This window comes from Nothobranchius furzeri, chromosome 10 (assembly GCF_043380555.1).
Source record: "Nothobranchius furzeri strain GRZ-AD chromosome 10, NfurGRZ-RIMD1, whole genome shotgun sequence".
Classification (NCBI taxonomy): Eukaryota; Metazoa; Chordata; class Actinopteri; order Cyprinodontiformes; family Nothobranchiidae; genus Nothobranchius; species Nothobranchius furzeri.
In genome coordinates, this window is record NC_091750.1 from 58,671,727 (window position 1) to 58,693,154 (window position 21,428).

Here is a 21,428-nt window from a genome sequence, read left to right on the forward strand (position 1 = left end):
CCAGTTCTTTTCTTCATTTACATCAGGCGCTGTGGCTTAGTTGGTCAAAGTGCCTGTCTAGTAAACAGGAGATCCTGGGTTCAAATCCCAGCAGTGCCTCTGAGTTGTGTTTGAAGCAATAGTTGTGTGGAATCACAATGATTCCGGGAATTAAACAATCAAATAGTTTACATGACATTTGATGTACAGATGATATGCTCTTCTGGGACATGTCTTAACTAAATCTTATTGAGGAGTACTACAGTAGCTTGCATTGCTTTACCAATAAGACTAATATATTTTTCTACAAGCTCTAGATATTTGCTTAGCAAAAACGTTTATCCAGTTCTTTTCTTCATTTACATCAGGCGCTGTGGCTTAGTTGGTCAAAGTGCCTGTCTAGTAAACAGCAGATCCTGGGTTCAAATCCCAGCAGTGCCTTTGTGTTTATTACAATATAACTGATAGCTAGAGGAAAGCAGAATAAGCTCGGTGCCTAGACAGGCATATTTCGACGGTGATAAATAAAGCACAGGTAAACGACATGTCTGCTACATGTAACGACAAAAATTTATTGAGAAGTATTACATTATTTTCTATAGCTAGAATATCAAGATAAATTACTCTTTCTCAAATATCAAGATTTTAGCATAAGAAAAGCCTAATGCAGTCCCAAATGTCTTTCAAAACAGGCGCTGTAGCTTAGTGGCCAAAGCGCCTGTCTCGTAAATAGGAGATCCTGGGTTCAAATCCCAGCAGTGCCTCTGAGTTGTTTCTGACTCAGTAGTTGTGTGGAAACATAATGATTCCGGGAAGTAAACATTCTAATAGTTTACATGACAGTTGATATACAGATGTAATTCTCTTCTGGGACATGTCTTAACTAAATCTTATTGAGAAGTACTACAGTAGCTTGAATTGCTTTAGCAAAAAGACTAATATAATTTTCTACAAGCTCTAGATATTTGCTTAGCAAAAACGTTTATCCAGTTCTTTTCTTCATTTACATCAGGCGCTGTGGCTTAGTTGGTCAAAATGCCTGTCTAGTAAACAGGAGATCCTGGGTTCAAATCCCAGCAGTGCCTCTGAGTTGATCAAAATACACCAGATAGCTAAGGGAAAGCAGAATAAGCTCGGTGCCTAGACAGGCATGTTTCGAGGGTGCTAAATAAAGCACAGGTAAACGACATGTCTGTTACATGAAATGACAAAAATTGATTGAGAAGTACTACATTAATTTCTATAGCTAGAATATCAAGATTAATTACTCTTTCTCAAATGTCAAGAATTTCGCATAAGAAAAGTCTAATGCAGTCCCATATGTTTATCAACAAAGGCGCTGTGGCTTAGTTGGTCAAAGTGCCTGTCTAGTAAACAGGAGATCCTGGGTTCAAATCCCAGCAGTGCCTCTGAGTTGTGTTTGACGCAATAGTTGTGTGGAAACACAATGATTCCGGGATGTAAACAATGAAATTGTTAACATGACAGTTGATGTACAGATGATATGCTCTTCTGGGACATGTCTTAACTAAATCTTATTGAGAAGTACTACAGTGGCTTGCATTGCTTTACCAATAAGACTAATATATTTTTCTACAAGCTCTCGATATTTGCTTAGCAAAAACGTTTATCCAGTTCTTTTCATCACTTACATCAGGCGCTGTGGCTTAGTTGGTCAAAGTGCCTGTCTAGTAAACAGGAGATCCTGGGTTCAAATCCCAGCAGAGTTTCTATGTTTATTAAAATACAACAGATAGCTAAGGGAAAGCAGAATAACCTCGGTGCCTAGACAGTCATATTTCGATGGTGCTAAATAAAGCACAGGTAAACGACAAGTCTGCTACATAAAATGACAAAAATTCATTGAGAAGTACTACATTAATTTCCTATAGCTAGAATATCAAGATAAATTACTCTTTCTCAAATATCAAGATCATCGCATAAGAAAAGCCTAATGTAGTGTCATTGGTCTCTCAAAACAGGCGCTGTAGCTTAGTGGCCAAAGCACCTGTCTTGTAAACAGGAGATCCTGGGTTCAAATCCCAGCAGTGCCTCTGAGTCTTTTCTGACTCGGTAGTTGTGTGGAAACACAATGATTCTGGGAAGTAAACAATCAAGTAGTTTACATGACATTTGATGTACAGATGATACGCTCTTCTGGGACATGTCTTAACTAAATCTTATTGAGAAGTACTACAGTGGCTTGCATTGCTTTACCAATAAGACTAATATATTTTTCTACAAGCTCTAGATATTTGCTTAGCAAAAACGTTTATCCAGTTCTTTTCTTCATTTACATCAGGCGCTGTGGCTTAGTTGGTCAAAGTGCTTGTCTAGTAAACAGGAGATCCTGGGTTCGAACCCCAGCAGTGCCTCTGAGTTTATCAAAATACACCAGATAGCCAAGGGAAAGCAGAATAAGCTCGGTGCCTAAACAGGCATATTTCGACGGTGCTAAATAAAACACAGGTAAACAACATGTCTGCTACATGTAATGACAAAAATTGATTGAGAAGTACTACATTAATTTCTATAGCTAGAATATCAAGATAAATTACTCTTTCTTAAATATCAAGATTTTCGCATAAGAAAAGCCTGATGCAGTATCACTTCAATACAGGCGCTGTAGCTTAGTGGGCAAAGCGCCTGTCTCGTAAACAGGAGAACCTGGGTTCAAATCCCAGCAGTGCCTCTGAGTTGTGTTTGACGCTATAGTTGTTTGGAAACACAATGATTCCGGGCAGTAAACAATCAAATAGTTTACATGACAGTTGATGTACAGATGATATGCTCTTCTGGGACATGTCTTAACTAAATCTTATTGAGAAGTACTACAGTAGCTTGAATTACTTTAGCAATAAGACTAATATAATTTTCTACAAGCTCTACATATTTGCTTAGCAAAAACGTTTATCCAGTTCTTTTCTTCAATTACATCAGGCGCTGTGGCTTAGTTGGTCAAAGTGCCTGTCTAGTTAACAGGAGATCCTGGGTTCAAATCCCAGCAGTGCCTCTGAGTTGTGTTTGACGCAATAGTTGTTTGGAAACACAATGATTCCGGGAAGTAAACATTCAAATAGTTTACATGACAGTTGATGGACAGATGATATGCTCTTCTGGGACATGTCTTAACTAAATCTTATTGAGAAGTACTACAGTAGCTTGAATTACTTTAGCAATAAGACTAATATAATTTTCTACAAGCTCTAGATATTTGCTTAGCAAAAACGTTTATCCAGTTCTTTTCTTCATTTACATCAGGCGCTGTGGCTTAGTTGGTCAAAGTGCCTGTCTAGGAAACAGGAGATCCTGGGTTCAAATCCCAGCAGTGCCTCTGAGTTGTGTTTGATGCAATAGTTGTTTGGAAACGCAATGATTCCGGGAAGTAAACAGTCAAATAGTTTACATGACAGTTGATGTACAGATGATATGCTCTTATGGGACATGTCCTGATTCAATCTTATTGAGAAGGACTACAGTAGCCTGCATTGCTTTACCAATAAGACTAATATAATATTCTACAAGCTCTAGATATTTGCTTAGCAAAAACGTTTATCCAGTTCTTTTCTTCTTTACAGCAGGCGCTGTGGCTTAGTTAGTCAAAGTGCCTGTCTAGTAAACAGGAGATCCTGGGTTCAAATCCCAGCAGTGCCTTTGGGTTTATTAAAATACAACAGATAGCTGAGGGAAAGCAAGCTAGAGGAAAGCAGAATAAGCTCTGTGCCTAGACAGGCATATTTCGACTGTGCAAAATAAAGAACAGGTAAACAACATGTCTGCTACATGTAATGACAAAAATTGATTGAGAAGTACTACATTATTTTCAATAGCTAGAATATCAAGATTAATTACTCTTTCTCAAATATCAAGACTTTCGCATAAGAAACGCCTAATGCAGTCCCACATGTCTTTCAAAACAGGCGCTGTAGCTTAGTGGCCAAAGCGCCTGTCTTGTAAACAGGAGATCCTGGGTTCAAATCCCAGCAGTGCCTCTGAGTTGTTTCTGACTCAGTAGTTGCGTGGAAACACAAAGATTTCGGCAAGTAAACAATCAAATAGTTTACATGACAGTTGAAGTACAGATTACATGCTCTTCTGGGGACATGTCTAAATTAAATCTTATTGAGAAGTACTACAGTAGCCTGCATTGCTTTACCAATAAGACTAATATAATTTTCTAAGCTCTAGATATTTGCTTAGCAAAAACGTTTATCCAGTTCGTTTCTTCATTTACATCAGGCGCTGTGGCTTAGTTGGTCAAAGTGCCTGTCTAGTAAACAGGAGATCCTGGGTTCAAATCCCAGCAGTGCCTCTGAGTTTATCAAAACACACCAGGTAGCCAATGGAAAGCAGAATAAGCTCGGTGCCTAGACAGGCATATGTCGACGGTGCTAAATAAAGCACAGGTAAACAACATGTCTGTTATATGTAATGACAAAAATTGATTGCGAAGTATTACATTAATTCCTATAGCTAGAATATCAAGATAAATTACTCTTTCTCAAATATCAAGATTTTCGCATGAGAAAAGCCTAATGCAGTCTCATTGGTCTTTCAAAACAGGCGCTGTAGCTTAGTGGCCAAAGCGCCTGTCTTGTAAACAGGAGATCCTGTGTTCAAATCCCACCAGTGCCTCTGAGTTGTTTCTGACTCAGTAGTTTTGTGGAAACACAATGAATCTGGGAACTTATCAATCAAATAGTTTACATGACAGTTGATGTACAGATGACATGCTCTTCTGGGACATGTCTTAACTAAATCTTATTGAGAAGTACTACAGTAGCTTGAATTGCTTTAGCAATAAGACTAATATAATTTTCTTCAAGCTCTAGATATTTGCTTAGCAAAAACGTTTATCCAGTTCTTTTCTTCATTTACATCAGGCGCTGTGGCTTAGTTGGTCAAAGTGCCTGTCTAGTAAACAGGAGATCCTGGGTTCAAATCCCAGCAGTGCCTCTGAGTTGTGTTTGACGCAATAGTTGTGTGGAATCACAATGATTCCGGGAATTAAACAATCAAATAGTTTACATGACATTTGATGTACAGATGATATGCTCTTCTGGGACATGTCTTAACTAAATCTTATTGAGGAGTACTACAGTAGCTTGCATTGCTTTACCAATAAGACTAATATATTTTTCTACAAGCTCTAGATATTTGCTTAGCAAAAACGTTTATCCAGTTCTTTTCTTCATTTACATCAGGCGCTGTGGCTTAGTTGGTCTAAGTGCCTGTCTAGTAAACAGCAGATCCTGGGTTCAAATCCCAGCAGTGCCTTTGTGTTTATTACAATATAACTGATAGCTAGAGGAAAGCAGAATAAGCTCGGTGCCTAGACAGGCATATTTCGACGGTGATAAATAAAGCACAGGTAAACGACATGTCTGCTACATGTAACGACAAAAATTTATTGAGAAGTATTACATTATTTTCTATAGCTAGAATATCAAGATAAATTACTCTTTCTCAAATATCAAGATTTTAGCATAAGAAAAGCCTAATGCAGTCCCAAATGTCTTTCAAAACAGGCGCTGTAGCTTAGTGGCCAAAGCGCCTGTCTCGTAAATAGGAGATCCTGGGTTCAAATCCCAGCAGTGCCTCTGAGTTGTTTCTGACTCAGTAGTTGTGTGGAAACATAATGATTCCGGGAAGTAAACATTCTAATAGTTTACATGACAGTTGATATACAGATGTAATTCTCTTCTGGGACATGTCTTAACTAAATCTTATTGAGAAGTACTACAGTAGCTTGAATTGCTTTAGCAAAAAGACTAATATAATTTTCTACAAGCTCTAGATATTTGCTTAGCAAAAACGTTTATCCAGTTCTTTTCTTCATTTACATCAGGCGCTGTGGCTTAGTTGGTCAAAATGCCTGTCTAGTAAACAGGAGATCCTGGGTTCAAATCCCAGCAGTGCCTCTGAGTTGATCAAAATACACCAGATAGCTAAGGGAAAGCAGAATAAGCTCGGTGCCTAGACAGGCATGTTTCGAGGGTGCTAAATAAAGCACAGGTAAACGACATGTCTGTTACATGTAATGACAAAAATTGATTGAGAAGTACTACATTAATTTCTATAGCTAGAATATCAAGATTAATTACTCTTTCTCAAATGTCAAGAATTTCGCATAAGAAAAGCCTAATGCAGTCCCATATGTTTATCAACAAAGGCGCTGTGGCTTAGTTGGTCAAAGTGCCTGTCTAGTAAACAGGAGATCCTGGGTTCAATTCCCAGCAGTGCCTCTGAGTTGTTTCTGACTCAGTAGTTGTGTGGAAACACAATGATTCTGGGAAGTAAACAATCAAATAGTTTACATGACAGTTGATGTACAGATTATATGCTCATCTGGGACATATCTTAATTAAATATTATTGAGAAGTACTACAGTAGCCTACATTGCTTTACCAATAAGTCTAATATAATTTTCTACAAGCTCTAGATATTTGCTTAGCAAAAACTTTTATCCAGTTCTTTTCTTCATTTACATCAGGCGCTGTGGCTTAGTTGGTCAAAGTGCCTGTCTAGTAAACAGGAGATCCTGGGTTAAAATCCCAGCAGTGCCTTTGTGTTCATTAAATTACAACAGATAGCTGAGGGAAAGCAGAATAAGCTCGGTGCCTAGACAGTCATAGTTCGACGCAGCTAAATAAAGCACAGGTAAACGACAAGTCTGCTTCATAAAATGACAAAAATTCATTGAGAAGTACTACATTAATTCCTATAGCTAGAATATCAAGATAAATTACTCTTTCTTAAATATCAAGATTTTAGCATAAGAAAAGCCTGATGCAGTCTCATTGGTCTTTCAAAACAGGCGCTGTAGCTTAGTGGTCAAAGCGCCTGTCTTGTAAACAGGAGATCCTGGGTTCAAATCCCAGCAGTGCCTCTGAGTTGTTTCTGACTCAGTAGTTGTGTGGAAACACAATGAATCTGGGAACTTATCAATCAAATAGTTTACATGACAGTTGATGTACAGATGATATGCTCTTCTGGGACATGTCTTAACTAATTCTTATTGAGAAGTACTACAGTAGCTTGAATTGCTTTAGCAATAAGACTAATATAATTTTCTTCAAGCTCTAGATATTTGCTTAGCAAAAACGTTTATCCAGTTCTTTTCTTCATTTACATCAGGCGTTGTGGCTTAGTTGGTCAAAGTGCCTGTCTAGTAAACAGGAGATCCTGGGTTCAAATCCCAGCAGTGCCTCTGAGTTGTGTTTGACGCAATAGTTGTGTGGAATCACAATGATTCCGGGAATTAAACAATCAAATAGTTTACATGACATTTGATGTACAGATGATATGCTCTTCTGGGACATGTCTTAACTAAATCTTATTGAGAAGTACTACAGTAGCTTGCATTGCTTTACCAATAAGACTAATATATTTTTCTACAAGCTCTAGATATTTGCTTAGCAAAAACGTTTATCCAGTTCTTTTCTTCATTTACATCAGGCGCTGTGGCTTAGTTGTTCAAAGTGCCTGTCTAGTAAACAGCAGATCCTGGGTTCAAATCCCAGCAGTGCCTTTGTGTTTATTACAATATAACTGATAGCTAGAGGAAAGCAGAATAAGCTCGGTGCCTAGACAGGCATATTTCGACGGTGATAAATAAAGCACAGGTAAACGACATGTCTGCTACATGTAACGACAAAAATTTATTGAGAAGTATTACATTATTTTCTATAGCTAGAATATCAAGATAAATTACTCTTTCTCAAATATCAAGATTTTAGCATAAGAAAAGCCTAATGCAGTCCCAAATGTCTTTCAAAACAGGCGCTGTAGCTTAGTGGCCAAAGCGCCTGTCTCGTAAATAGGAGATCCTGGGTTCAAATCCCAGCAGTGCCTCTGAGTTGTTTCTGACTCAGTAGTTGTGTGGAAACATAATGATTCCGGGAAGTAAACATTCTAATAGTTTACATGACAGTTGATATACAGATGTAATTCTCTTCTGGGCCATGTCTTAACTAAATCTTATTGAGAAGTACTACAGTAGCTTGAATTGCTTTAGCAAAAAGACTAATATAATTTTCTACAAGCTCTAGATATTTGCTTAGCAAAAACGTTTATCCAGTTCTTTTCTTCATTTACATCAGGCGCTGTGGCTTAGTTGGTCAAAATGCCTGTCTAGTAAACAGGAGATCCTGGGTTCAAATCCCAGCAGTGCCTCTGAGTTGATCAAAATACACCAGATAGCTAAGGGAAAGCAGAATAAGCTCGGTGCCTAGACAGGCATGTTTCGAGGGTGCTAAATAAAGCACAGGTAAACGACATGTCTGTTACATGTAATGACAAAAATTGATTGAGAAGTACTACATTAATTTCTATAGCTAGAATATCAAGATTAATTACTCTTTCTCAAATGTCAAGAATTTCGCATAAGAAAAGTCTAATGCAGTCCCATATGTTTATCAACAAAGGCGCTGTGGCTTAGTTGGTCAAAGTGCCTGTCTAGTAAACAGAAGATCCTGGGTTCAAATCCCAGCAGTGCCTCTGAGTTGTGTTTGACGCAATAGTTGTGTGGAAACACAATGATTCCGGGATGTAAACAATGAAATTGTTAACATGACAGTTGATGTACAGATGATATGCTCTTATGGGACATGTCTTAATTAAATCTTATTGAGAAGTACTACAGTAGCCTGCATTGCTTTTCCAATAAGACTAATCTAATTTTCTACAAGCTCTAGATAATTGCTTAGCAAAAACGTTTATCCAGTTCTTTTCTTCATTTAGTTGTGTGGAAACACAATGATTCCGGGAAGTAAACAATCAAATAGTTTACATGACATTTTATGTACAGATGATATGCTCTTCTGGGACATGTCTTAACTAAATCTTATTGAGAAGTACTACAGTAGCTTGCATTGCTTTATCAATAAGACTAATATATTTTTCTACAAGCTCTAGATATTTGCTTAGCAAAAACATTTATCCAGTTCTTTTCTTCACTTACATCAGGCGCTGTAGCTTAGTGGCCAAAGCGCCTGTCTTGTAAACAGGAGATCCTGGGTTCAAATCCCAGCAGTGCCTCTGAGTTGTTTCTGACTCAGTAGTTGTGTGGAAACACAATGATTCCGGTAAGCAAACAATCAAATAGTTTACATGCCTTTTGATGTACAGATGATATGCTCTTCTGGGACATGTCTTAACTAAATCTTATTGAGAAGTACTACAGTAGCTTGCATTGGTTTACCAATAAGACTAATATATTTTTCTACAAGCTCTAGATATTTGCTTAGCAAAAACGTTTATCCAGTTCTTTTCGTCACTTACATCAGGCGCTGTGGCTTAGTTGGTCAAAGTGCCTGTCTAGTAAACAGGAGATCCTGGGTTCAAATCCCAGCAGTGCCTCTGAGTTGTGTTTGACGCAATAGTTGTGTGGAAACACAATGATTCCAGAATGTAAACAATGAAATTGTTAACATGACATTTGATGTACAGATGATATGCTCTTATGGGACATGTCTTAATTAAATCTTATTGAGAAGTACTACAGTAGCCTGCATTGCTTTACCAATAAGACTAATATAATTTTCTACAAGCTCTAGATATTTGCTTAGCAAAAACGTTTATCCAGTTCTTTTCTTCATTTACATCAGGCGCTGTGGCTTAGTTGGTCAAAGTTTCTGTCTAGTAAGCAGGAGATCATGGGTTCAAATCCCAGCAGTGCCTTTGTGTTTATTAAAATTCAACAGATAGCTAAGGGTAAGCAGAATAAGCTCGGTGCCTAGACAGCTATATTTTGATAGTCCTAAATAAGCACAGGTAAACGACAAGTCTGCTACACGTAATGACAAAAAATCATTGAGAAGTACTACATTAATTTCTATAGCTACAATATCAAGATAAATTACTCCTTCTCAAATATCAAGATTTTCGCATAAGAAAAGCCTAATAAAGACCCATATGTCTTTCAAAGCAGGCACTGTAGCTTAGTGGCCAAAGCGCCTTTCTCGTAAACAGGAGATCCTGGATTCTAATCCCAGCAGTGCCTCTGAGTTGTTTCTGACTCAGTAGTTGTCTGGAATCACAATGATTACGGGAAGTAAACAATCAAAAAGTTTACATGACATTTGATGTACAGATGATATGCTCTTCTGGGACATGTCTTAACTAAAACTTATTGAGAAGTACTACAGTAGCTTGCATTGCTTTACCAATAAGACTAATATAATTTTCTACAAGCTCTAGATATTTGCTTAGCAAAAATGTTTATCCAGTTATTTTCTTCATTTACATTAGGCGCTGTGGCTTAGTTGGTCAAAGTGCCTGTCTAGTAAACAGGAGATCCTGGGTTCAAATCCCAGCAGTGCCTCTGAGTTGTGTTTGACACAATAGTTGTTTGGAAACACAATGATTCCGGGAAGTAAAGAATCAAATAGTTTACATGACATTTGATGGACAGATGATATGCTCTTCTGGGACATGTCTTAACTAAATCTTATTGAGAAGTACTACAATAGCTTGTATTGCTTTAGCAATAAGACTAATATAATTGTCTACAAGCTCTAGATATTTGCTTAGCAAAAACGTTTATCCAGTTCTTTTCTTCATTTACATAAGGCGCTGTGGCTTAGTTGGTCAAAGTGCCCGTCTAGTAACCAGGAGATCCTGGGTTCAAATCCCAGCAGTGCCTTTGTGTTTATTACAATATAACAGATAGCTAGAGGAAAGCAGAATAAGCTCGGTGCCTAGACAGGCATATTTCGACAGTGCTAAATAAAGCACAGGTAAATGACATGTCTGCTACATGTAATGACAAAAATTGATTGAGAAGTACTACATTAGTTTCTATAGCTAGAATATCAAGATTAATTACTCTTTCTCAAATATCAAGATTTTCGCATAAGAAACGCCTAATGCAGTCCCATATGTCTTTCAAAACAGGCGCTGTAGCTTAGTGGCCAAAGTGCCTGTCTTGTAAACAGGAGATCCTGGGTTCAAATCCCAGCAGTGCTTCTGAGTTGTTTCTCACTCGGTAGTTGTGTGGAAACACAATGATTCTGGGAAGTAAACAATCAAGTAGTTTACATGACATTTGATGTACAGATGATATGCTCTTCTGGGACATGTCTTAACTAAATCTTATTGAGAAGTACTACAGTGGCTTGCATTGCTTTACCAATAAGACTAATATATTTTTCCACAAGCTCTCGATATTTGCTTAGCAAAAACGTTTATCCAGTTCTTTTCATCACTTACATCAGGCGCTGTGGCTTAGTTGGTCAAAGTGCCTGTCTAGTAAACAGGAGATCCTGGGTTCAAATCCCAGCAGAGTTTCTATGTTTATTAAAATACAACAGATAGCTAAGGGAAAGCAGAATAACCTCGGTGCCTAGACAGTCATATTTCGATGGTGCTAAATAAAGCACAGGTAAACGACAAGTCTGCTACATAAAATGACAAAAATTCATTGAGAAGTACTACATTAATTTCCTATAGCTAGAATATCAAGATAAATTACTCTTTCTCAAATATCAAGATCATCGCATAAGAAAAGCCTAATGTAGTGTCATTGGTCTCTCAAAACAGGCGCTGTAGCTTAGTGGCCAAAGCACCTGTCTTGTAAACAGGAGATCCTGGGTTCAAATCCCAGCAGTGCCTCTGAGTCTTTTCTGACTCGGTAGTTGTGTGGAAACACAATGATTCTGGGAAGTAAACAATCAAGTAGTTTACATGACATTTGATGTACAGATGATACGCTCTTCTGGGACATGTCTTAACTAAATCTTATTGAGAAGTACTACAGTGGCTTGCATTGCTTTACCAATAAGACTAATATATTTTTCTACAAGCTCTAGATATTTGCTTAGCAAAAACGTTTATCCAGTTCTTTTCTTCATTTACATCAGGCGCTGTGGCTTAGTTGGTCAAAGTGCTTGTCTAGTAAACAGGAGATCCTGGGTTCGAACCCCAGCAGTGCCTCTGAGTTTATCAACATACACCAGATAGCCAAGGGAAAGCAGAATAAGCTCGGTGCCTAGACAGGCATATTTCGACGGTGCTAAATAAAACACAGGTAAACAACATGTCTGCTACATGTAATGACAAAAATTGATTGAGAAGTACTACATTAATTTCTATAGCTAGAATATCAAGATAAATTACTCTTTCTTAAATATCAAGATTTTCGCATAAGAAAAGCCTGATGCAGTATCACTTCAATACAGGCGCTGTAGCTTAGTGGGCAAAGCGCCTGTCTCGTAAACAGGAGAACCTGGGTTCAAATCCCAGCAGTGCCTCTGAGTTGTGTTTGACGCTATAGTTGTTTGGAAACACAATGATTCCGGGCAGTAAACAATCAAATAGTTTACATGACAGTTGATGGACAGATGATATGCTCTTCTGGGACATGTCTTAACTAAATCTTATTGAGAAGTACTACAGTAGCTTGAATTACTTTAGCAATAAGACTAATATAATTTTCTACAAGCTCTACATATTTGCTTAGCAAAAACGTTTATCCAGTTCTTTTCTTCAATTACATCAGGCGCTGTGGCTTAGTTGGTCAAAGTGCCTGTCTAGTAAACAGGAGATCCTGGGTTCAAATCCCAGCAGTGCCTCTGAGTTGTGTTTGACGCAATAGTTGTTTGGAAACACAATGATTCCGGGAAGTAAACATTCAAATAGTTTACATGACAGTTGATGGACAGATGATATGCTCTTCTGGGACATGTCTTAACTAAATCTTATTGAGAAGTACTACAGTAGCTTGAATTACTTTAGCAATAAGACTAATATAATTTTCTACAAGCTCTAGATATTTGCTTAGCAAAAACGTTTATCCAGTTCTTTTCTTCATTTACATCAGGCGCTGTGGCTTAGTTGGTCAAAGTGCCTGTCTAGTAAACAGGAGATCCTGGGTTCAAATCCCAGCAGTGCCTCTGAGTTGTGTTTGATGCAATAGTTGTTTGGAAACGCAATGATTCCGGGAAGTAAACAGTCAAATAGTTTACATGACAGTTATGTACAGATGATATGCTCTTATGGGACATGTCCTGATTCAATCTTATTGAGAAGTACTACAGTAGCCTGCATTGCTTTACCAATAAGACTAATATAATATTCTACAAGCTCTAGATATTTGCTTAGCAAAAACGTTTATCCAGTTCTTTTCTTCAATTACATCAGGCGCTGTGGCTTAGTTGGTCAAAGTGCCTGTCTAGTAAACAGGAGATCCTGGGTTCAAATCCCAGCAGTGCCTCTGAGTTGTGTTTGACGCAATAGTTGTTTGGAAACACAATGATTCCGGGAAGTAAACATTCAAATAGTTTACATGACAGTTGATGGACAGATGATATGCTCTTCTGGGACATGTCTTAACTAAATCTTATTGAGAAGTACTACAGTAGCTTGCATTGGTTTACCAATAAGACTAATATATTTTTCTACAAGCTCTAGATATTTGCTTAGCAAAAACGTTTATCCAGTTCTTTTCGTCACTTACATCAGGCGCTGTGGCTTAGTTGGTCAAAGTGCCTGTCTAGTAAACAGGAGATCCTGGGTTCAAATCCCAGCAGTGCCTCTGAGTTGTGTTTGACGCAATAGTTGTGTGGAAACACAATGATTCCAGAATGTAAACAATGAAATTGTTAACATGACATTTGATGTACAGATGATATGCTCTTATGGGACATGTCTTAATTAAATCTTATTGAGAAGTACTACAGTAGCCTGCATTGCTTTACCAATAAGACTAATATAATTTTCTACAAGCTCTAGATATTTGCTTAGCAAAAACGTTTATCCAGTTCTTTTCTTCATTTACATCAGGCGCTGTGGCTTAGTTGGTCAAAGTTTCTGTCTAGTAAGCAGGAGATCATGGGTTCAAATCCCAGCAGTGCCTTTGTGTTTATTAAAATTCAACAGATAGCTAAGGGTAAGCAGAATAAGCTCGGTGCCTAGACAGCTATATTTTGATAGTCCTAAATAAGCACAGGTAAACGACAAGTCTGCTACACGTAATGACAAAAAATCATTGAGAAGTACTACATTAATTTCTATAGCTACAATATCAAGATAAATTACTCCTTCTCAAATATCAAGATTTTCGCATAAGAAAAGCCTAATAAAGACCCATATGTCTTTCAAAGCAGGCACTGTAGCTTAGTGGCCAAAGCGCCTTTCTCGTAAACAGGAGATCCTGGATTCTAATCCCAGCAGTGCCTCTGAGTTGTTTCTGACTCAGTAGTTGTCTGGAATCACAATGATTACGGGAAGTAAACAATCAAAAAGTTTACATGACATTTGATGTACAGATGATATGCTCTTCTGGGACATGTCTTAACTAAAACTTATTGAGAAGTACTACAGTAGCTTGCATTGCTTTACCAATAAGACTAATATAATTTTCTACAAGCTCTAGATATTTGCTTAGCAAAAATGTTTATCCAGTTATTTTCTTCATTTACATTAGGCGCTGTGGCTTAGTTGGTCAAAGTGCCTGTCTAGTAAACAGGAGATCCTGGGTTCAAATCCCAGCAGTGCCTCTGAGTTGTGTTTGACACAATAGTTGTTTGGAAACACAATGATTCCGGGAAGTAAAGAATCAAATAGTTTACATGACATTTGATGGACAGATGATATGCTCTTCTGGGACATGTCTTAACTAAATCTTATTGAGAAGTACTACAATAGCTTGTATTGCTTTAGCAATAAGACTAATATAATTGTCTACAAGCTCTAGATATTTGCTTAGCAAAAACGTTTATCCAGTTCTTTTCTTCATTTACATAAGGCGCTGTGGCTTAGTTGGTCAAAGTGCCCGTCTAGTAACCAGGAGATCCTGGGTTCAAATCCCAGCAGTGCCTTTGTGTTTATTACAATATAACAGATAGCTAGAGGAAAGCAGAATAAGCTCGGTGCCTAGACAGGCATATTTCGACAGTGCTAAATAAAGCACAGGTAAATGACATGTCTGCTACATGTAATGACAAAAATTGATTGAGAAGTACTACATTAGTTTCTATAGCTAGAATATCAAGATTAATTACTCTTTCTCAAATATCAAGATTTTCGCATAAGAAACGCCTAATGCAGTCCCATATGTCTTTCAAAACAGGCGCTGTAGCTTAGTGGCCAAAGTGCCTGTCTTGTAAACAGGAGATCCTGGGTTCAAATCCCAGCAGTGCTTCTGAGTTGTTTCTCACTCGGTAGTTGTGTGGAAACACAATGATTCTGGGAAGTAAACAATCAAGTAGTTTACATGACATTTGATGTACAGATGATATGCTCTTCTGGGACATGTCTTAACTAAATCTTATTGAGAAGTACTACAGTGGCTTGCATTGCTTTACCAATAAGACTAATATATTTTTCCACAAGCTCTCGATATTTGCTTAGCAAAAACGTTTATCCAGTTCTTTTCATCACTTACATCAGGCGCTGTGGCTTAGTTGGTCAAAGTGCCTGTCTAGTAAACAGGAGATCCTGGGTTCAAATCCCAGCAGAGTTTCTATGTTTATTAAAATACAACAGATAGCTAAGGGAAAGCAGAATAACCTCGGTGCCTAGACAGTCATATTTCGATGGTGCTAAATAAAGCACAGGTAAACGACAAGTCTGCTACATAAAATGACAAAAATTCATTGAGAAGTACTACATTAATTTCCTATAGCTAGAATATCAAGATAAATTACTCTTTCTCAAATATCAAGATCATCGCATAAGAAAAGCCTAATGTAGTGTCATTGGTCTCTCAAAACAGGCGCTGTAGCTTAGTGGCCAAAGCACCTGTCTTGTAAACAGGAGATCCTGGGTTCAAATCCCAGCAGTGCCTCTGAGTCTTTTCTGACTCGGTAGTTGTGTGGAAACACAATGATTCTGGGAAGTAAACAATCAAGTAGTTTACATGACATTTGATGTACAGATGATACGCTCTTCTGGGACATGTCTTAACTAAATCTTATTGAGAAGTACTACAGTGGCTTGCATTGCTTTACCAATAAGACTAATATATTTTTCTACAAGCTCTAGATATTTGCTTAGCAAAAACGTTTATCCAGTTCTTTTCTTCATTTACATCAGGCGCTGTGGCTTAGTTGGTCAAAGTGCTTGTCTAGTAAACAGGAGATCCTGGGTTCGAACCCCAGCAGTGCCTCTGAGTTTATCAACATACACCAGATAGCCAAGGGAAAGCAGAATAAGCTCGGTGCCTAGACAGGCATATTTCGACGGTGCTAAATAAAACACAGGTAAACAACATGTCTGCTACATGTAATGACAAAAATTGATTGAGAAGTACTACATTAATTTCTATAGCTAGAATATCAAGATAAATTACTCTTTCTTAAATATCAAGATTTTCGCATAAGAAAAGCCTGATGCAGTATCACTTCAATACAGGCGCTGTAGCTTAGTGGGCAAAGCGCCTGTCTCGTAAACAGGAGAACCTGGGTTCAAATCCCAGCAGTGCCTCTGAGTTGTGTTTGACGCTATAGTTGTTTGGAAACACAATGATTCCGGGCAGTAAACAATCAAATAGTTTACATGACAGTTGATGGACAGATGATATGCTCTTCTGGGACATGTCTTAACTAAATCTTATTGAGAAGTACTACAGTAGCTTGAATTACTTTAGCAATAAGACTAATATAATTTTCTACAAGCTCTACATATTTGCTTAGCAAAAACGTTTATCCAGTTCTTTTCTTCAATTACATCAGGCGCTGTGGCTTAGTTGGTCAAAGTGCCTGTCTAGTAAACAGGAGATCCTGGGTTCAAATCCCAGCAGTGCCTCTGAGTTGTGTTTGACGCAATAGTTGTTTGGAAACACAATGATTCCGGGAAGTAAACATTCAAATAGTTTACATGACAGTTGATGGACAGATGATATGCTCTTCTGGGACATGTCTTAACTAAATCTTATTGAGAAGTACTACAGTAGCTTGAATTACTTTAGCAATAAGACTAATATAATTTTCTACAAGCTCTAGATATTTGCTTAGCAAAAACGTTTATCCAGTTCTTTTCTTCATTTACATCAGGCGCTGTGGCTTAGTTGGTCAAAGTGCCTGTCTAGTAAACAGGAGATCCTGGGTTCAAATCCCAGCAGTGCCTCTGAGTTGTGTTTGATGCAATAGTTGTTTGGAAACGCAATGATTCCGGGAAGTAAACAGTCAAATAGTTTACATGACAGTTATGTACAGATGATATGCTCTTATGGGACATGTCCTGATTCAATCTTATTGAGAAGTACTACAGTAGCCTGCATTGCTTTACCAATAAGACTAATATAATATTCTACAAGCTCTAGATATTTGCTTAGCAAAAACGTTTATCCAGTTCTTTTCTTCAATTACATCAGGCGCTGTGGCTTAGTTGGTCAAAGTGCCTGTCTAGTAAACAGGAGATCCTGGGTTCAAATCCCAGCAGTGCCTCTGAGTTGTGTTTGACGCAATAGTTGTTTGGAAACACAATGATTCCGGGAAGTAAACATTCAAATAGTTTACATGACAGTTGATGGACAGATGATATGCTCTTCTGGGACATGTCTTAACTAAATCTTATTGAGAAGTACTACAGTAGCTTGAATTACTTTAGCAATAAGACTAATATAATTTTCTACAAGCTCTAGATATTTGCTTAGCAAAAACGTTTATCCAGTTCTTTTCTTCATTTACATCAGGCGCTGTGGCTTAGTTGGTCAAAGTGCCTGTCTAGTAAACAGGAGATCCTGGGTTCAAATCCCAGCAGTGCCTCTGAGTTGTGTTTGATGCAATAGTTGTTTGGAAACGCAATGATTCCGGGAAGTAAACAGTCAAATAGTTTACATGACAGTTGATGTACAGATGATATGCTCTTATGGGACATGTCCTGATTCAATCTTATTGAGAAGTACTACAGTAGCCTGCATTGCTTTACCAATAAGACTAATATAATATTCTACAAGCTCTAGATATTTGCTTAGCAAAAACGTTTATCCAGTTCTTTTCTTCTTTACAGCAGGCGCTGTGGCTTAGTTAGTCAAAGTGCCTGTCTAGTAAACAGGAGATCCTGGTTTCAAATCCCAGCAGTGCCTTTGGGTTTATTAAAATACAACAGATAGCTGAGGGAAAGCAAGCTAGAGGAAAGCAGAATAAGCTCTGTGCCTAGACAGGCATATTTCGACTGTGCAAAATAAAGAACAGGTAAACAACATGTCTGCTACATGTAATGACAAAAATTGATTGAGAAGTACTACATTATTTTCTATAGCTAGAATATCAAGATTAATTACTCTTTCTCAAATATCAAGACTTTCGCATAAGAAACGCCTAATGCAGTCCCACATGTCTTTCAAAACAGGCGCTGTAGCTTTGTGGCCAAAGCGCCTGTCTTGTAAACAGGAGATCCTGGGTTCAAATCCCAGCAGTGCCTCTGAGTTGATCAAAATACACCAGATAGCTAAGGGAAAGCAGAATAAGCTCGGTGCCTAGACAGGCATGTTTCGAGGGTGCTAAATAAAGCACAGGTAAACGACATGTCTGTTACATGTAATGACAAAAATTGATTGAGAAGTACTACATTAATTTCTATAGCTAGAAAATCAAGATTAATTACTCTTTCTCAAATGTCAAGAATTTCGCATAATAAAAGCCTAATGCAGTCCCATATGTTTATCAACAAAGGCGCTGTGGCTTAGTTGGTCAAAGTGCCTGTCTAGTAAACAGGAGATCCTGGGTTCAATTCCCAGCAGTGCCTCTGAGTTGTTTCTGACTCAGTAGTTGTGTGGAAACACAATGATTCTGGGAAGTAAACAATCAAATAGTTTACATGACAGTTGATGTACAGATTATATGCTCATCTGGGACATATCTTAATTAAATCTTATTGAGAAGTACTACAGTAGCCTACATTGCTTTACCAATAAGTCTAATATAATTTTCTACAAGCTCTAGATATTTGCTTAGCAAAAACTTTTATCCAGTTCTTTTCTTCATTTACATCAGGCGCTGTGGCTTAGTTGGTCAAAGTGCCTGTCTAGTAAACAGGAGATCCTGGGTTAAAATCCCAGCAGTGCCTTTGTGTTAATTAAAATACAACAGATAGCTGAGGGAAAGCAGAATAAGCTCGGTGCCTAGACAGTCATAGTTCGACGCAGCTAAATAAAAGCACAGGTAAACGACAAGTCTGCTTCATAAAATGACAAAAATTCATTGAGAAGTACTACATTAATTCCTATAGCTAGAATATCAAGATAAATTACTCTTTCTTAAATATCAAGATTTTAGCATAAGAAAAGCCTGATGCAGTCTCATTGGTCTTTCAAAACAGGCGCTGTAGCTTAGTGGTCAAAGCGCCTGTCTTGTAAACAGGAGATCCTGGGTTCAAATCCCAGCAGTGCCTCTGAGTTGTTTCTGACTCAGTAGTTGTGTGGAAACACAATGAATCTGGGAACTTATCAATCAAATAGTTTACATGACAGTTGATGTACAGATGATATGCTCTTCTGGGACATGTCTTAACTAATTCTTATTGAGAAGTACTACAGTAGCTTGAATTGCTTTAGCAATAAGACTAATATAATTTTCTTCAAGCTCTAGATATTTGCTTAGCAAAAACGTTTATCCAGTTCTTTTCTTCATTTACATCAGGCGCTGTGGCTTAGTTGGTCAAAGTGCCTGTCTAGTAAACAGGAGATCCTGGGTTCAAATCCCAGCAGTGCCTCTGAGTTGTGTTTGACGCAATAGTTGTGTGGAATCACAATGATTCCGGGAATTAAACAAGCAAATAGTTTACATGACATTTGATGTACAGATGATATGCTCTTCTGGGACATGTCTTAACTAAATCTTATTGAGAAGTACTACAGTAGCTTGCATTGCTTTACCAATAAGACTAATATATTTTTCTACAAGCTCTAGATATTTGCTTAGCAAAAACGTTTATCCAGTTCTTTTCTTCATTTACATCATGCGCTGTGGCTTAGTTGTTCAAAGTGCCTGTCTAGTAAACAGCAGATCCTGGGTTCAAATCCCAGCAGTGCCTTTGTGTTTATTACAATATAACTGATAGCTAGAGGAAAGCAGAATAAGCTCGGTGCCTAGACAGGCATATTTCGACGGTGATAAATAAAGCACAGGTAAACGACATGTCTGCTACATGTAACGACAAAAATTTATTGAGAAGTATTACATTATTTTCTATAGCTAGAATATCAAGATAAATTACTCTTTCTCAAATATCAAGATTTTAGCATAAGAAAAGCCTAATGCAGTCCCAAATGTCTTTCAAAACAGGCGCTGTAGCTTAGTGGCCAAAGCGCCTGTCTCGTAAATAGGAGATCCTGGGTTCAAATCCCAGCAGTGCCTCTGAGTTGTTTCTGACTCAGTAGTTGTGTGGAAACATAATGATTCCGGGAAGTAAACATTCTAATAGTTTACATGACAGTTGATATACAGATGTAATTCTCTTCTGGGACATGTCTTAACTAAATCTTATTGAGAAGTACTACAGTAGCTTGAATTGCTTTAGCAAAAAGACTAATATAATTTTCTACAAGCTCTAGATATTTGCTTAGCAAAAACGTTTATCCAGTTCTTTTCTTCATTTACATCAGGCGCTGTGGCTTAGTTGGTCAAAATGCCTGTCTAGTAAACAGGAGATCCTGGGTTCAAATCCCAGCAGTGCCTCTGAGTTGATCAAAATACACCAGATAGCTAAGGGAAAGCAGAATAAGCTCGGTGCCTAGACAGGCATGTTTCGAGGGTGCTAAATAAAGCACAGGTAAACGACATGTCTGTTACATGTAATGACAAAAATTGATTGAGAAGTACTACATTAATTTCTATAGCTAGAATATCAAGATTAATTACTCTTTCTCAAATGTCAAGAATTTCGCATAAGAAAAGCCTAATGCAGTCCCATATGTTTATCAACAAAGGCGCTGTGGCTTAGTTGGTCAAAGTGCCTGTCTAGTAAACAGGAGATCCTGGGTTCAATTCCCAGCAGTGCCTCTGAGTTGTTTCTGACTCAGTAGTTGTGTGGAAACACAATGATTCCGGGAAGTAAACAATCAAATAGTTTACATGACAGTTGATGTACAGATTATATGCTCATCTGGGACATATCTTAATTAAATCTTATTGAGAAGTACTACAGTAGCCTACATTGCTTTACCAATAAGTCTAATATAATTTTCTACAAGCTCTAGATATTTGCTTAGCAAAAACTTTTATCCAGTTCTTTTCTTCATTTACATCAGGCGCTGTGGCTTAGTTGGTCAAAGTGCCTGTCTAGTAAACAGGAGATCCTGGGTTAAAATCCCAGCAGTGCCTTTGTGTTCATTAAAATACAACAGATAGCTGAGGGAAAGCAGAATAAGCTCGGTGCCTAGACAGTCATAGTTCGACGCAGCTAAATAAAGCACAGGTAAACGACAAGTCTGCTTCATAAAATGACAAAAATTCATTGAGAAGTACTACATTAATTCCTATAGCTAGAATATCAAGATAAATTAC

General features: G+C 37.8%; 47 non-coding genes across 47 annotated transcripts; all 47 read left to right on the forward strand.

Annotated features, from left to right (window-relative positions):
- Nucleotides 1-25: 25 nt before the first annotated feature.
- On the forward strand, nucleotides 26-99 carry trnat-agu (transfer RNA threonine (anticodon AGU)). The gene has a single exon. It is a non-coding gene; the product is annotated as a tRNA-Thr (tRNA).
- Nucleotides 100-670: 571 nt separating this feature from the next.
- On the forward strand, nucleotides 671-743 carry trnat-cgu (transfer RNA threonine (anticodon CGU)). The gene has a single exon. It is a non-coding gene; the product is annotated as a tRNA-Thr (tRNA).
- A 571-nt stretch (nucleotides 744-1,314) lies between these two features.
- trnat-agu (transfer RNA threonine (anticodon AGU)) lies at nucleotides 1,315-1,388 on the forward strand. The gene has a single exon. It is a non-coding gene; the product is annotated as a tRNA-Thr (tRNA).
- Nucleotides 1,389-1,960: 572 nt separating this feature from the next.
- On the forward strand, nucleotides 1,961-2,033 carry trnat-ugu (transfer RNA threonine (anticodon UGU)). Its single transcript has one exon. It is a non-coding gene; the product is annotated as a tRNA-Thr (tRNA).
- A 247-nt stretch (nucleotides 2,034-2,280) lies between these two features.
- trnat-agu (transfer RNA threonine (anticodon AGU)) lies at nucleotides 2,281-2,354 on the forward strand. Its single transcript has one exon. It is a non-coding gene; the product is annotated as a tRNA-Thr (tRNA).
- Nucleotides 2,355-2,598: 244 nt separating this feature from the next.
- trnat-cgu (transfer RNA threonine (anticodon CGU)) lies at nucleotides 2,599-2,671 on the forward strand. The gene has a single exon. It is a non-coding gene; the product is annotated as a tRNA-Thr (tRNA).
- Nucleotides 2,672-2,918: 247 nt separating this feature from the next.
- Nucleotides 2,919-2,992, forward strand: trnat-agu (transfer RNA threonine (anticodon AGU)). The gene has a single exon. It is a non-coding gene; the product is annotated as a tRNA-Thr (tRNA).
- Nucleotides 2,993-3,239: 247 nt separating this feature from the next.
- On the forward strand, nucleotides 3,240-3,313 carry trnap-agg (transfer RNA proline (anticodon AGG)). Its single transcript has one exon. It is a non-coding gene; the product is annotated as a tRNA-Pro (tRNA).
- A 585-nt stretch (nucleotides 3,314-3,898) lies between these two features.
- trnat-ugu (transfer RNA threonine (anticodon UGU)) lies at nucleotides 3,899-3,971 on the forward strand. The gene has a single exon. It is a non-coding gene; the product is annotated as a tRNA-Thr (tRNA).
- Nucleotides 3,972-4,217: 246 nt separating this feature from the next.
- trnat-agu (transfer RNA threonine (anticodon AGU)) lies at nucleotides 4,218-4,291 on the forward strand. Its single transcript has one exon. It is a non-coding gene; the product is annotated as a tRNA-Thr (tRNA).
- A 250-nt stretch (nucleotides 4,292-4,541) lies between these two features.
- On the forward strand, nucleotides 4,542-4,614 carry trnat-ugu (transfer RNA threonine (anticodon UGU)). The gene has a single exon. It is a non-coding gene; the product is annotated as a tRNA-Thr (tRNA).
- A 247-nt stretch (nucleotides 4,615-4,861) lies between these two features.
- On the forward strand, nucleotides 4,862-4,935 carry trnat-agu (transfer RNA threonine (anticodon AGU)). Its single transcript has one exon. It is a non-coding gene; the product is annotated as a tRNA-Thr (tRNA).
- A 571-nt stretch (nucleotides 4,936-5,506) lies between these two features.
- Nucleotides 5,507-5,579, forward strand: trnat-cgu (transfer RNA threonine (anticodon CGU)). Its single transcript has one exon. It is a non-coding gene; the product is annotated as a tRNA-Thr (tRNA).
- Nucleotides 5,580-6,150: 571 nt separating this feature from the next.
- Nucleotides 6,151-6,224, forward strand: trnat-agu (transfer RNA threonine (anticodon AGU)). Its single transcript has one exon. It is a non-coding gene; the product is annotated as a tRNA-Thr (tRNA).
- Nucleotides 6,225-6,471: 247 nt separating this feature from the next.
- On the forward strand, nucleotides 6,472-6,545 carry trnat-agu (transfer RNA threonine (anticodon AGU)). The gene has a single exon. It is a non-coding gene; the product is annotated as a tRNA-Thr (tRNA).
- Nucleotides 6,546-6,795: 250 nt separating this feature from the next.
- trnat-ugu (transfer RNA threonine (anticodon UGU)) lies at nucleotides 6,796-6,868 on the forward strand. The gene has a single exon. It is a non-coding gene; the product is annotated as a tRNA-Thr (tRNA).
- Nucleotides 6,869-7,115: 247 nt separating this feature from the next.
- trnat-agu (transfer RNA threonine (anticodon AGU)) lies at nucleotides 7,116-7,189 on the forward strand. Its single transcript has one exon. It is a non-coding gene; the product is annotated as a tRNA-Thr (tRNA).
- Nucleotides 7,190-7,760: 571 nt separating this feature from the next.
- trnat-cgu (transfer RNA threonine (anticodon CGU)) lies at nucleotides 7,761-7,833 on the forward strand. The gene has a single exon. It is a non-coding gene; the product is annotated as a tRNA-Thr (tRNA).
- Nucleotides 7,834-8,404: 571 nt separating this feature from the next.
- Nucleotides 8,405-8,478, forward strand: trnat-agu (transfer RNA threonine (anticodon AGU)). The gene has a single exon. It is a non-coding gene; the product is annotated as a tRNA-Thr (tRNA).
- Nucleotides 8,479-8,945: 467 nt separating this feature from the next.
- Nucleotides 8,946-9,018, forward strand: trnat-ugu (transfer RNA threonine (anticodon UGU)). Its single transcript has one exon. It is a non-coding gene; the product is annotated as a tRNA-Thr (tRNA).
- A 247-nt stretch (nucleotides 9,019-9,265) lies between these two features.
- On the forward strand, nucleotides 9,266-9,339 carry trnat-agu (transfer RNA threonine (anticodon AGU)). Its single transcript has one exon. It is a non-coding gene; the product is annotated as a tRNA-Thr (tRNA).
- An 890-nt stretch (nucleotides 9,340-10,229) lies between these two features.
- trnat-agu (transfer RNA threonine (anticodon AGU)) lies at nucleotides 10,230-10,303 on the forward strand. The gene has a single exon. It is a non-coding gene; the product is annotated as a tRNA-Thr (tRNA).
- Nucleotides 10,304-10,874: 571 nt separating this feature from the next.
- Nucleotides 10,875-10,947, forward strand: trnat-ugu (transfer RNA threonine (anticodon UGU)). Its single transcript has one exon. It is a non-coding gene; the product is annotated as a tRNA-Thr (tRNA).
- A 572-nt stretch (nucleotides 10,948-11,519) lies between these two features.
- trnat-ugu (transfer RNA threonine (anticodon UGU)) lies at nucleotides 11,520-11,592 on the forward strand. Its single transcript has one exon. It is a non-coding gene; the product is annotated as a tRNA-Thr (tRNA).
- A 247-nt stretch (nucleotides 11,593-11,839) lies between these two features.
- trnat-agu (transfer RNA threonine (anticodon AGU)) lies at nucleotides 11,840-11,913 on the forward strand. Its single transcript has one exon. It is a non-coding gene; the product is annotated as a tRNA-Thr (tRNA).
- Nucleotides 11,914-12,157: 244 nt separating this feature from the next.
- Nucleotides 12,158-12,230, forward strand: trnat-cgu (transfer RNA threonine (anticodon CGU)). Its single transcript has one exon. It is a non-coding gene; the product is annotated as a tRNA-Thr (tRNA).
- Nucleotides 12,231-12,477: 247 nt separating this feature from the next.
- On the forward strand, nucleotides 12,478-12,551 carry trnat-agu (transfer RNA threonine (anticodon AGU)). The gene has a single exon. It is a non-coding gene; the product is annotated as a tRNA-Thr (tRNA).
- A 247-nt stretch (nucleotides 12,552-12,798) lies between these two features.
- On the forward strand, nucleotides 12,799-12,872 carry trnat-agu (transfer RNA threonine (anticodon AGU)). Its single transcript has one exon. It is a non-coding gene; the product is annotated as a tRNA-Thr (tRNA).
- Nucleotides 12,873-13,118: 246 nt separating this feature from the next.
- On the forward strand, nucleotides 13,119-13,192 carry trnat-agu (transfer RNA threonine (anticodon AGU)). Its single transcript has one exon. It is a non-coding gene; the product is annotated as a tRNA-Thr (tRNA).
- A 247-nt stretch (nucleotides 13,193-13,439) lies between these two features.
- On the forward strand, nucleotides 13,440-13,513 carry trnat-agu (transfer RNA threonine (anticodon AGU)). Its single transcript has one exon. It is a non-coding gene; the product is annotated as a tRNA-Thr (tRNA).
- Nucleotides 13,514-14,403: 890 nt separating this feature from the next.
- trnat-agu (transfer RNA threonine (anticodon AGU)) lies at nucleotides 14,404-14,477 on the forward strand. The gene has a single exon. It is a non-coding gene; the product is annotated as a tRNA-Thr (tRNA).
- A 571-nt stretch (nucleotides 14,478-15,048) lies between these two features.
- On the forward strand, nucleotides 15,049-15,121 carry trnat-ugu (transfer RNA threonine (anticodon UGU)). Its single transcript has one exon. It is a non-coding gene; the product is annotated as a tRNA-Thr (tRNA).
- A 572-nt stretch (nucleotides 15,122-15,693) lies between these two features.
- On the forward strand, nucleotides 15,694-15,766 carry trnat-ugu (transfer RNA threonine (anticodon UGU)). The gene has a single exon. It is a non-coding gene; the product is annotated as a tRNA-Thr (tRNA).
- A 247-nt stretch (nucleotides 15,767-16,013) lies between these two features.
- Nucleotides 16,014-16,087, forward strand: trnat-agu (transfer RNA threonine (anticodon AGU)). The gene has a single exon. It is a non-coding gene; the product is annotated as a tRNA-Thr (tRNA).
- Nucleotides 16,088-16,331: 244 nt separating this feature from the next.
- trnat-cgu (transfer RNA threonine (anticodon CGU)) lies at nucleotides 16,332-16,404 on the forward strand. Its single transcript has one exon. It is a non-coding gene; the product is annotated as a tRNA-Thr (tRNA).
- Nucleotides 16,405-16,651: 247 nt separating this feature from the next.
- trnat-agu (transfer RNA threonine (anticodon AGU)) lies at nucleotides 16,652-16,725 on the forward strand. Its single transcript has one exon. It is a non-coding gene; the product is annotated as a tRNA-Thr (tRNA).
- A 247-nt stretch (nucleotides 16,726-16,972) lies between these two features.
- Nucleotides 16,973-17,046, forward strand: trnat-agu (transfer RNA threonine (anticodon AGU)). The gene has a single exon. It is a non-coding gene; the product is annotated as a tRNA-Thr (tRNA).
- A 246-nt stretch (nucleotides 17,047-17,292) lies between these two features.
- On the forward strand, nucleotides 17,293-17,366 carry trnat-agu (transfer RNA threonine (anticodon AGU)). Its single transcript has one exon. It is a non-coding gene; the product is annotated as a tRNA-Thr (tRNA).
- A 247-nt stretch (nucleotides 17,367-17,613) lies between these two features.
- On the forward strand, nucleotides 17,614-17,687 carry trnat-agu (transfer RNA threonine (anticodon AGU)). Its single transcript has one exon. It is a non-coding gene; the product is annotated as a tRNA-Thr (tRNA).
- Nucleotides 17,688-18,272: 585 nt separating this feature from the next.
- trnat-ugu (transfer RNA threonine (anticodon UGU)) lies at nucleotides 18,273-18,345 on the forward strand. The gene has a single exon. It is a non-coding gene; the product is annotated as a tRNA-Thr (tRNA).
- Nucleotides 18,346-18,595: 250 nt separating this feature from the next.
- On the forward strand, nucleotides 18,596-18,669 carry trnat-agu (transfer RNA threonine (anticodon AGU)). The gene has a single exon. It is a non-coding gene; the product is annotated as a tRNA-Thr (tRNA).
- A 247-nt stretch (nucleotides 18,670-18,916) lies between these two features.
- Nucleotides 18,917-18,990, forward strand: trnat-agu (transfer RNA threonine (anticodon AGU)). Its single transcript has one exon. It is a non-coding gene; the product is annotated as a tRNA-Thr (tRNA).
- A 251-nt stretch (nucleotides 18,991-19,241) lies between these two features.
- On the forward strand, nucleotides 19,242-19,314 carry trnat-ugu (transfer RNA threonine (anticodon UGU)). The gene has a single exon. It is a non-coding gene; the product is annotated as a tRNA-Thr (tRNA).
- A 247-nt stretch (nucleotides 19,315-19,561) lies between these two features.
- Nucleotides 19,562-19,635, forward strand: trnat-agu (transfer RNA threonine (anticodon AGU)). Its single transcript has one exon. It is a non-coding gene; the product is annotated as a tRNA-Thr (tRNA).
- A 571-nt stretch (nucleotides 19,636-20,206) lies between these two features.
- trnat-cgu (transfer RNA threonine (anticodon CGU)) lies at nucleotides 20,207-20,279 on the forward strand. Its single transcript has one exon. It is a non-coding gene; the product is annotated as a tRNA-Thr (tRNA).
- A 571-nt stretch (nucleotides 20,280-20,850) lies between these two features.
- trnat-agu (transfer RNA threonine (anticodon AGU)) lies at nucleotides 20,851-20,924 on the forward strand. Its single transcript has one exon. It is a non-coding gene; the product is annotated as a tRNA-Thr (tRNA).
- Nucleotides 20,925-21,171: 247 nt separating this feature from the next.
- Nucleotides 21,172-21,245, forward strand: trnat-agu (transfer RNA threonine (anticodon AGU)). Its single transcript has one exon. It is a non-coding gene; the product is annotated as a tRNA-Thr (tRNA).
- The last annotated feature ends 183 nt before the right edge of the window (nucleotides 21,246-21,428 follow it).